Here is a 10,412-nt window from a genome sequence, read left to right on the forward strand (position 1 = left end):
AAGAGCGGGCCACGTCCACCTCCGGGGCGCTGGCCTTGTTACATACTTGGGTGCAGGTGGACAGTGCCTTCACAGGGTTGCAGTGTAATCCTTGGGGGGACCGTGGGCTGTACATTTTTAGAATTTACCCCAATTCAGGATAAACTAACTTGCCTACGATTTTAATGAGGATATTTCATCAGATGCCTGGAATTCCTTGTATCAGCTCACATCCTTTGGACTGTGTGCACCACTGGGAAGAAAGAGGTCCAGGATATGTTTGGGGCTCCCACAACCTTTGTGGAAGGTCTAAGGCATCTGGAATGATGCCATTGGCTCTTGAACTTTACTATCCACAAGAATCACCAAGAGAGGTTGTTTAAAATGCAGATTCCTGTGCCCCTTCCTCGGAGATCACTTTAAGGAGGTCCAGGCAAGACGTGGGGTTCTGCATTTTCAAACGTCAGTGCCCAGATGACTGCTGTCAGTGGACTTCAAAGTACTCCCCGAGGAAGGAAATCTTAGACACTTGGATAAACTCTATGGAAAACTGGGTCCTTCTTAATACCTAAGTTTCAACTGTCTGACATCATTTCCTAAGACTCCAAACAGTTCTATCTCCAGCCTTATTCAAGGCTGAGTCATTTTGTTCTCAGAGGGACAACACTGATCACGCCATGAAAATTGTTATAAACCTGTTTTCACAAGACTCTGGTGGAACAGCAGAAGCTGCCCCCACCCTTCCATCACCTCTCAAGGCATTTGCAAAGCAGCCTCCTTTGTCTCTGTGGAGCTCCCAGGTGGAACACCAGATGTGCTGGGGTGTTGGCGGAGGGGCACCACTGGCTCGCTCAGACACTTTGTTAGAGAAAAGGGACCAGCATCAGAAGGCCCCAGAGATGCTTGCTTGGGTCTTAGCGCAAACTCTGCCTAGGCGGCCTGACTTGGGGAGATGACAGTGTCTAGCCCCTCTGCCACCGAACCAGAGCCCACCCCACTCCCTTCCCACCCAGCCTCAGATACAGGGAGCTGAGCCAGACTGGGGCGGGGCCAGAGAGAGCCGATGCTGGATGCCGGCCCTTGGATGTGAATTTTCTGTTGGTTCCCCACCTCATCCAGCATGGCCAACCCCGCCAGGTCCCCCAGGAGCAGTTTGTAAAAATGACAATGGTCTCAACAGTTGGTGTGTCGTGCGTGAAGCCTAGACACCAGGCACCATGCTGAGTGTTTTGGGGTAGTGTTTCCATGAATCCCCACAATAAGATCACTGTCTCCTTTTTACAGATATGGGAGGATCTGTAAGTCCTCGGGCAGAAGGGAGAGAAGTTTGAGGGGCTGCACAGAACAGGGCAGCAGTCTCCAGAAAGGCAGGTTAGTACCGATGGGAAGCCCCCAGCTGCACCCAACTCTGAGCAGTTCAAGGAGCCCCTTGCTTGCAGCTCCTGAGCCAACACCCACCAGGGGGGCCTTGGGCCTCTTCCATCACGACCACCGCTGACTGGGAGAGGACCCCTCTGGCCTTGTCCTTCTCTGTATGTGCTTCTTGGGGAATTCATTCAACCTCTGTACAGAATTTATGGTTCACGAGTCCTTTTCACCTACAGAGAATCTTCCTGACTAAATGTTATAGGTGCCTGCAGGCTTATTGTCTGCAGAATTTTCCCGAAACTCTGGGCCATTAGCCATTATGAGCATCAGTCCAACACTGCAGTGCCTGACCCTGATGCCAGGAGGGTTAACAGGGAGGACCGTGTGCTGAGCTGGTGGCTGGGGGAAGACGGTGGATGGGGCTGGCCTCTGTGGTTTGCTCTTAGAGGTTCAGAGGAGAAAATTAGCTGACAGCAGTGTGGTTTGTAAGTTCCCAGCAGGCTCCCACTTTCTTTCCAAGACCAAGGGGGCTTTTAGCCCACAATGTGCTGGCCTGACCCCTGGCCAGCTGCTTTCGCTCTGCTGGTGGCCACCAGAATGAATGGGATTAGAGCCTTGATAAAGGAGGCCCCAGTGAGCTCCTTTGTTGCTCAGCCATCGAGGGACATGGTAAGAAGACAGAATCTGTGAACCAGAGAGGTGAGCTCTCACCAGACACTGAATCTGCAGGTGCCTGGATCTGGGACTTCCCAACCTCCAGAATGAGAAGAAAGAAATTTCTGTCCTTTGTAAGCCATCCAGTCTATGGTATTTTTGTTTTAACAGCCTAAATGGACTCAGCCACAATTCCTCCTTGAAGAGCTCCGGAGGTGGCTTTCTCATTTAGCAGCTGCAGAGACTGAGCTCAGAGAGGTTAAGTAACTCGCCCGGGATCACACAGCTAGTAATGCCCAGAGCCCACCCCACAGCTGCCCCTCTGGATGTGACGGCCACGAAGGCCAGCTTCCACCCAGGGCCCCAGACTTTGCCTTCAAGGTGCTTTGCTCTCTGCCCTGAAAAATTCCCCGAAGAAAGGAAATACAAAGCAGTGATTACCTGCTGAAATTCCTCATAGAGCTACCCTGAACTGAGGCCCAGAGAGGGAGGGGGCCCAGCTTTGGTCACCAGGAAGCAGGTAGAGAGGCTGGGACCAGTGCCAGGTCTCGGCTGGCTGGCCGTCTTCTCCCCTGCGACGCGGGGATGGAAGTGGGGGCGGCCTCATGGGCGGGCGCCCGGGCACCCCACCTCGTGGACACGCAGGTGCACAGAGGCAGGAGGCCTCCGAGATCGGCAAGTGTGTTTCACAGATGGGGAAAATGTGTCCCCGAAAAGGGACGTGTCACCAGCCAACACCAGCAGCTGAAGGTGGTAAAATGGTACTTGGGTCCTGGGTTAGTGGTTCCCAAGCCCTATCAGGCACCAGAATCATCTGGAACGATTGTTTCAAACACAGCTCCTGGGACCAGTCCCAAACCTGCACATCAGAACCTCTCCTGAGGGGTCTGGCATCTGCTCTGCTGCTGAGCAACCCAGGCAGCTCCAGGATGTGGCCAGGGTCAGGGCTCATAGCACTGAGCGCTCCCGAGTGCGCCTCCGGAGGGGGCTGGGCTGGGACGGACCTATGGCCCCTGCACTGGGCTCTAGCCATGGGCAGGCGGGGTCGGGCTGGAGGGAGAGGGGGGAGAGTGTTCTCCCCTTGGGACCTGAAATAAGTGTTGGTTCAAAAACAACCTTCAGCCTTGAGTCACTCCTTCCTTTTTGTCGAGTAAATCTAGACCTAAGGGGCCAGGGGGCGGGGGAGGGGCGGGGAACTTCGTTAGGTACAACATCATTTCAACTCCGCGACCCTCTCCGTTAGCTCCAAAGCAGGACAGAGGCGACATCTTATTCACTTCCGTATCCCAACTGCTCAGCCCAGAGCCAGGTCCAGAGCCGGCACGAAATAAATGCTTCTGCAGTTGAATTCCCATTATTAGCTACACTGTGTGAGTGGTGCTTTCACAGTAGATTTTTCTGCCACCTCTTGAGTTCCTGCAGACACCAGGAGTTGCTGAGAAGGCTGTATTCCAAGTCAAAATATTCATTATGACACATGCTGTTTGCAATTTCCACACCAATTTCCACACTCCCAGTCATTACCCCATAATGTGCTTGGGGAGGAAAACAAACCGCTCTCAGAAAGACAGCCGTGCAGTCGCCGAGGTCAGAGATCGGATGCCACACTCGGTGGCCCTGCCGGGGGCACTTCTCTGTGGGCCATGACACGGAGGGATTCCAGACCTGGGAGCCCTGGCCAGTGGGTCTTCAGCCAGCTGAGATCCAGGACCCCGGGGACCACAACCTTCCAGACACGTGGTAACTGCAGCATGTTTAATTGCAATGCTGGGGACCCTTTCAGTCATCAGAGCAACATAGAGAGCCCTCTGTTTGACACTTTCCCTTGTTTATCTCATTATAAAGAATTGCACAGGGCACAGGTTTGCTCCTGGTCTCATTAGCTGCCTTCTCCTAATTGCAGGTTTTAAAGCAAGCTGAAGGCAGAGCCTCTGATGGAAATTAAACCCAAAGAGAAAGAGAACAAGAAAAGGCGTGGGAGTTGGATAATTGCATGCCTGTGTCTCTAGTGGTGGGCTCAGTCAAACGGAGCAGCAGATGGGGTCTAAATTGAAGGAAAAATGGAAATGAAGCTCAACTCAGACCAATGGCGATCAAAGCCAGCCACGAGAGCATTTCTGGACAAGCCTCTGGCTCTCCAGCTCGTTGTTTGCTTGGTGACTTTGCCTGGTAATTGGCTCTGACATTTCCCCCTGACCCCTGACCACACCACCTGGACCTCCTCTCTCTGCTGTCGGCTGGGGGAGGGTTCTGGCACCTGCTTCCAGGGCTGCAGTTCACTGGGCATCAGCCAGGGGACAGTTGGCCTCACTTTACCCCCTGCCTCTCGCACCCGCCCCACTCACTTTAATCCAGCCCCCTGCAAACCTAACCCAGCCATCTGAGGGCTTTGTGCTCTTACCAAGCAGGGGCTAGATTTTTGTTTTAAACCCAGAATGCTGCTGAGCGCCTCCTCCAGCAGGGTGAGAGGACATGTCAGGGAATCAGAGTGTCCTGCTATGGAATCCATTGATTGCCATCTTTGTGACCTTAACCTCTCAGAACTGCCATCAGTAAAATGGCGACAATGGCCCCCAAACTGTTAGGAGGGTTACATCAGCTCTCTCCGGACAGCGCTGGCACATAGCAGGTACCCCATTTATATTAGTTCCCTATTCAGCCTCCAATTTCTGGGAAATCCATCATGTTCTCTGGAGTGAAGGTCAGACTATTTGAGGGTTTTGAAATTTCTAGCTTTTCAGGGCAGCCTCTCTGGAAGAGACAGGGTGGCTCGGTGAGAAGAGCCTCATGGGTTTGAATCTCCTGTGCCCTTGGCGGTGGCCCCCATCCTTCTGGGCCTCCCGTCTCCCCTGTGGTGTCTGGGATGTGCAGACACTGTCCTGGGCCTGCCCTGCTTGGCTGACAAGGCTGTCCTGAGTTCTAGGTGGTTAAGGCAAGGAACCAAGCTCTGTAAACTGGGAAAAAGGAAAATTTACTCCAACTTAAATTGGTAGCTTATGGGAACAGGCAGCTTTGGAAAGCCACAGAGTAAAAGAGTTCCCAAGGACTAATACTGGAGGTTCCATGTGGGCTGGTACCACAGCTTTTGGGCAGCTAATTCAGTGGAAAGATCTTCCACTGTGGAGCCGGAAGAATCTTACGGATGTGCACCTGCCACGTGACTCCCAGTAGATTCCTTACCTGACTGTGGAAAGTGGAATTGTGAATTTCCATCGTTGACCATAATGGATGTAAATGCTCTTTATAAAATGTAGAGCACAGATCCACATGTTAGCTGTTTTGTGATTCTTCACTCTAGCCCCAAGGATGCTCAGCTCAACATTACATGCTGGTTGGTACTTCATTTAAAATCCCTGTAGAAGGGAAGCTACCCAGACCCTCACTGAAAGCCGGTTTATGTTTAAGCAGCATTTGAAGCAATTAGCCTTAACAAGATGATGTTTAACACAGAGGGGGATCTGTGGAATAGTGGCTTTCTAAAGATAATCCCTGGAGCCTGTGAATATGTTACCTTACATGGCAAAAGCGACTTTGCAGATGTAATTGAGTTAAGGATCTTAAGACAGGAATATCATCCTGGATTATCTAGGTGGGCCCAATGGAATCACTGGGCTCTAAAAACATAGAAGACAAAAGCAGGAGAGTCAGAGAAGGAGACGTGACAATGGAAGCAGGGGTCAGAGCCAGAGAGAGACTGGAAGAAGCTGCGATGCTGGCTTTGGGGTGGAGGAAGGAGCTGAGGGATGCAGGCAACCTCTGGAAGCTAGACAAGGCAAGTGGATTTCCCCTGGAGCCTCCAGAAGGAACACATCCCTGCAGATACCTTGATCTGAGCCCACTGAGATTCATTTCGGATTTCTGAACAACAAAGCTGAAAGATAATAATAAACCCGTGTATACTTTAAGATCCCAAATTTGCGTAACTTGTTAGAGCAGCAAAAAGAAACAAATACATAGATAAATGGAAACTCCGCAGCCTGCATACAAAAGTCCCATAGCCCGGGTGCAGAATGGGAGACACCTGGTTCAGCAGTCACACTTCGGAACAGAGCTCAGTGACTAACTGTCAGTGATGTGGCCGTGGTCGCAATGGCAGCTTCTGTGTTGAGTTGTTTTATGAGAAGCAGAGCGACTGGAATGAGAAGGGATGCTCTACATTCACTGAGGCCAGTGGGTCACACAGGAATAGTGGGTTCAGTTCAGGGAAAAACATTTCCAAGAGGACATTATAAAGCGACATCTCTCCTAAGTGTGAGAGAGAGCGGTAAGTCTCGCACCTTGCCAGTATCGCTTCATTGGATAGCAATTTGGAAATATGTATTAAAATCTTAATGCACGTATCTTTCAATTTAGCAATTGCATTGCTCTAAATTTATGGCACAGATAATCTCTACAAAGAGGTATATACAATGCAAGGATATTAATGATTGCTTTGTTTGTGGTAGCAAAATACTGGAAGCTACCTGTGTCCACCAATAAGGGACTGGTTTAATGAAATGCAATTTACTGAACTGCTTATGTAGTTCTTAAAAGAATCAGGTGGCGTCATCTCCAAAATTTATTATTGGGTTTAAGAAAAGCAGGGGGCAGAAGAGTGTATGTAATATTTTTGTCCAAAAAAAAAAAAATGCGTAGACTTTGCAAATGCATACAACTCCCTTGAAAAGACAGAAAGTGGTAACATGATTGACTCTGGGAGCAGGATTCGAGAGCCTGGAGGTCTGGCATGTGAGGTTTGATTTGTCCTTCATCTTACGTTTATACTTTCTCCTTCCACATGCCTGCAATGACATATTAAAGGGAGAGAAAAGGGAAGGAAACAGAGGTCCCTGAAACCAGCTCATTGTGGGGCTGTTAAAAGAACTGAAATGTTTACTCTGTGCAGAGGACAAGGCTGAACCAATGGAGAAGATTTGGACTTTGAAATAAGGAAGGATTTTCCAACCATCAGAGCTGCCTGAAGGAAAGCCAGGCTGCCGAGTGAGGAGTGAAGTCTCTTGGCTGCTGGGCTGAGAAGCAGAGGCTGCATGAATCCTTCCTGCAGGGCCACAACCGGGTCTCAAGCTTTAGAGGACTTAGTATAGTGCAGACAGTCTCACCCTGGCTCCATATTATTATTTTTAACAATAAAAAGGATACTTTATTTTAAATGTAGCTAGTACCACAATCCATCAAAATATAATAGTTAACTACCTCTCAAATACAATCTTATAAATGATGTCTTCTAGAGGTTAAAAGTAAAGTGGATTCAATCAGTTTCTTTATAATTACCTATTTAGAACATGATAACAGAAGTAAAAAACAAAAACTGTCTCTTCTGAGGTCTTCTAAGAAAGGAAATCACAACAAGTTCCTGATTAGATAAACACCATTCCATTATTAAAATGGATTAAAAAGAAGCATAAATAGATTTGAATAGACATGTTGGTTTCCTGGGTTTTGCCCTTCTGTACAAACGTGACTCTTTATAGAGTTAAACTTGTATTTTGGCTTCCTGCCATAAGCAAGAAAGTCCTCAACAGAAGCTCAGAAATGACCTTAATGTCCTGGTGAAACATACTTCACCTGCTGATGGTCTCTTGGTGCCCCCGTGTCTAGTGTACCTGCTGTCCCCCCTCTGCTCAGCCATCTCCGTGATGCACCACACTCCAGCCATGGCATCCGCCTGAACATTCCCAAGGCCACCTTGTGAGGAGGAGCCATCACAGGTCACCACAGCGACACAACCTTGGTGACTCAGTGGCTCACCCACTCTCAGGCACTGTCCAACTGACACCTGGTGCAGCCGAATTTTCTTCCTGAAAGTCCACTGCTGGGATCCTCCTGACCCGTGACCCTTCATGAGCCACTTGATGAATGAATTTCTGACGTATCAAGGCAGAGGAGATTATTTAAAACCAATCCATGCTCTTCATTATAAATTCAGATCTGATTTGGGGCACCATAGCCATAGCCTTTAAGCACTCTTAGACCCGCCTTCTGACCTGAGCAGCCTTAGGCTACCAGACACTCGTTGATCTGGTGGTGATAAAGCCTTTCCCACTGAAAGACTCTGGGGTGTTTTGACCCTTTGGTGATAAAAATGGGTTGCTAGGGTTTGGCATTGGGCTCAGATAGCTGCATCTCTTGGTAAATATTATTCGAACACCATTTAAATGATTTACAACCCAACTTCTTCCTCAGTTCAACATGCTCGTTGATGCTTCCATAGCTTTTGGATCTCAGATCAGGTCTTAAGGAAAAACACTGCCTCTTCTATTCACTCAGCAAAACATACGATGACACACTCATCAGGTGTGTCATGACATCCTGGACGTCAGGAGAATCACGTGGTCACCTTTTTCCAAAAATGCGTCCGACTCTAGGGCAAGGATGATGAAGAGTTTACTGCCACACATCCAAATCCGAAATGATAATTCTAAATTTTCCCCCCTTCCCCATACCCATGCCACTGTCATACTGTCCAAGTTCAGTGAAATAGTTTCTGTTCATGGCAAACAATTCTCCAGCAATTCCAGGTGGCTTTATTGGTGCAGTAGCTCCTTCTGGTTCTCCAAGCTCAGAAAAGGGAACAAGATCCCACATAAAGTGCAGCCCCCAGTTGAATCCTCCTTGCAACACAGGAGATGAGCTGTAGGTGAGGGTCAGCACTGATGGTGTCAGTCACCGGGCACCCTCCTGGATGGCAGCCAGCAAGGGCTCCGCCATCACACTCCCTCCACGGCGGCCGTCCAGGAGCACCAGGACTTCTCCTGCAGCCAGGGCTGCTCTGGTTGTTCTTCCTCGAATCAATCCCTCTTTCTTTGTATTTCTTATTACTTTAATTTTTCCAGGGAGGTACCTTTGGACATACTCATCTAGGTCTCCTTTAAAATTGTTGTCAAGCCTGATTTCATAAAGAAGTGTGCGATCTAGGAGGCTGGGCACAGGCCGAGCAAGGCACACAAGGCTTCGTTGTAGAAACAAATAGCAACACCAGCCACTAGCAAGTCCGTCAAATCAGACTTGTCTTTATCTGCTGCATCCTGGTGTCTAGCACATCTCTCTGGGAGCCCAAGACACATACTGGAGGCATGTTTCTCATACTTCAAGTCTCTCAAAGCCTGATCACTTTCATTAAATATCATACCCAGTTCAGAAGAGAATTTCACATTTCACGTTATCTTTGCCTGAATCTTCAATAAGGTTATCTGTCCCATCAATTTTGTGTGCTTTGAACTGTGATTCTAATCCTTGACTTGGACCTCGAGTGAAACAGAGATAGAATTTGGGGGGGGGGGGGATGGTGCAGGGGGTCCAGACCCCTTGATGAGCACATTCTTAAGTGGTTGAGTCACTTTGCTGAAGTTGAAATGAACAAAAAGCAAAACCATCCAGGCTGCAGGTGCAAGAAGGCACCCATAACAAGTATCAAACAGTGACACCACTTCCCACTATAGACCCAGTGTAGCTGAAGGGCGGTTTTCAATTTCCTGGAGCAGAAGCTGCTGAAGACAAAACCTAGGGCTGGAGGCTGGGTGTGCACTGGAGTGAGACTGAGAAACTCTGGGATGCAGTACGGGGTGCAGAGGGCCCACACTTCTGCAGCTTTGCCTCCAGGACCATGGCTCCATGTTGGAACCACCTGGGGGACTTTGAAATCTCCCTGATGCCGGGGCCCCACCCCAGGCCAACTGAATCCGAATAAGGAGTCTCAGTTCCATGCTGGCCTTATCTAATCCTGTCCCGCCTGGAGCTCAGGACAATCAGCTAAAACACTAATCTGATCATTTCACAACCCCCATCCACAGCCCAGAACCTTCCAGTGGTTTCCCACTGTACTTAGGACAAAGATTATGTCCTTGTCAAGGCCTGATATCCCTCTGAGTTCTGTTCTCCGTCTTGCCCTCTCATTCACCGGCAAGTACACGTTCCCCCTACGCACCACCAGAAACTTATCAGACGAGGTCAGGGGCATTCGCTTGGTGACGGCCCTGGACTGCCATGAACTTACCAGAAGCACCACTAACACATTGACTGTGCCTCTCGACTGCCCCTGGTTATTATTTTTTACTTTGATTAAAAACACAGGTGTACACATTACTTATTTCAAGTATTATCTAGGGGTAGAGGCAGCCAATTAGCCCATTACTGAAATCATGTACCTGGAATAATGATTATGCCTCAGAGTAATTCAGTTTCATCACTTGGATAGAGTAAAAGTGTTTCTACTGCTCTTAAGGAAATCAGGCATGAACAAGAATGACTGGCTTGTTATTAGGGGAGATACAGCTCTGGAGCTGGTGGATGGAAATTCTGCCAACTGAGATCAAGAAAGTGGGGGTGGGAATGATGGGTCCATTGGGAAAATGTTGAGTCTGAGATGTCGTGAGGGTCTCTGGGGGGATGTCCAGAGCATGGTTAGTTGGATG

General features: G+C 49.0%; 1 pseudogene; it reads right to left on the reverse strand.

The window, feature by feature from the left end:
• Positions 1-7,516: 7,516 nt before the first annotated feature.
• On the reverse strand, positions 7,517-9,143 carry LOC135321859 (polypeptide N-acetylgalactosaminyltransferase 11-like; annotated as a pseudogene).
• Positions 9,144-10,412: the final 1,269 nt, after the last annotated feature.

Source organism: Camelus dromedarius, chromosome 8 (genome assembly GCF_036321535.1).
Source record: "Camelus dromedarius isolate mCamDro1 chromosome 8, mCamDro1.pat, whole genome shotgun sequence".
In the NCBI taxonomy this organism is placed as follows: domain Eukaryota; kingdom Metazoa; phylum Chordata; class Mammalia; order Artiodactyla; family Camelidae; genus Camelus; species Camelus dromedarius.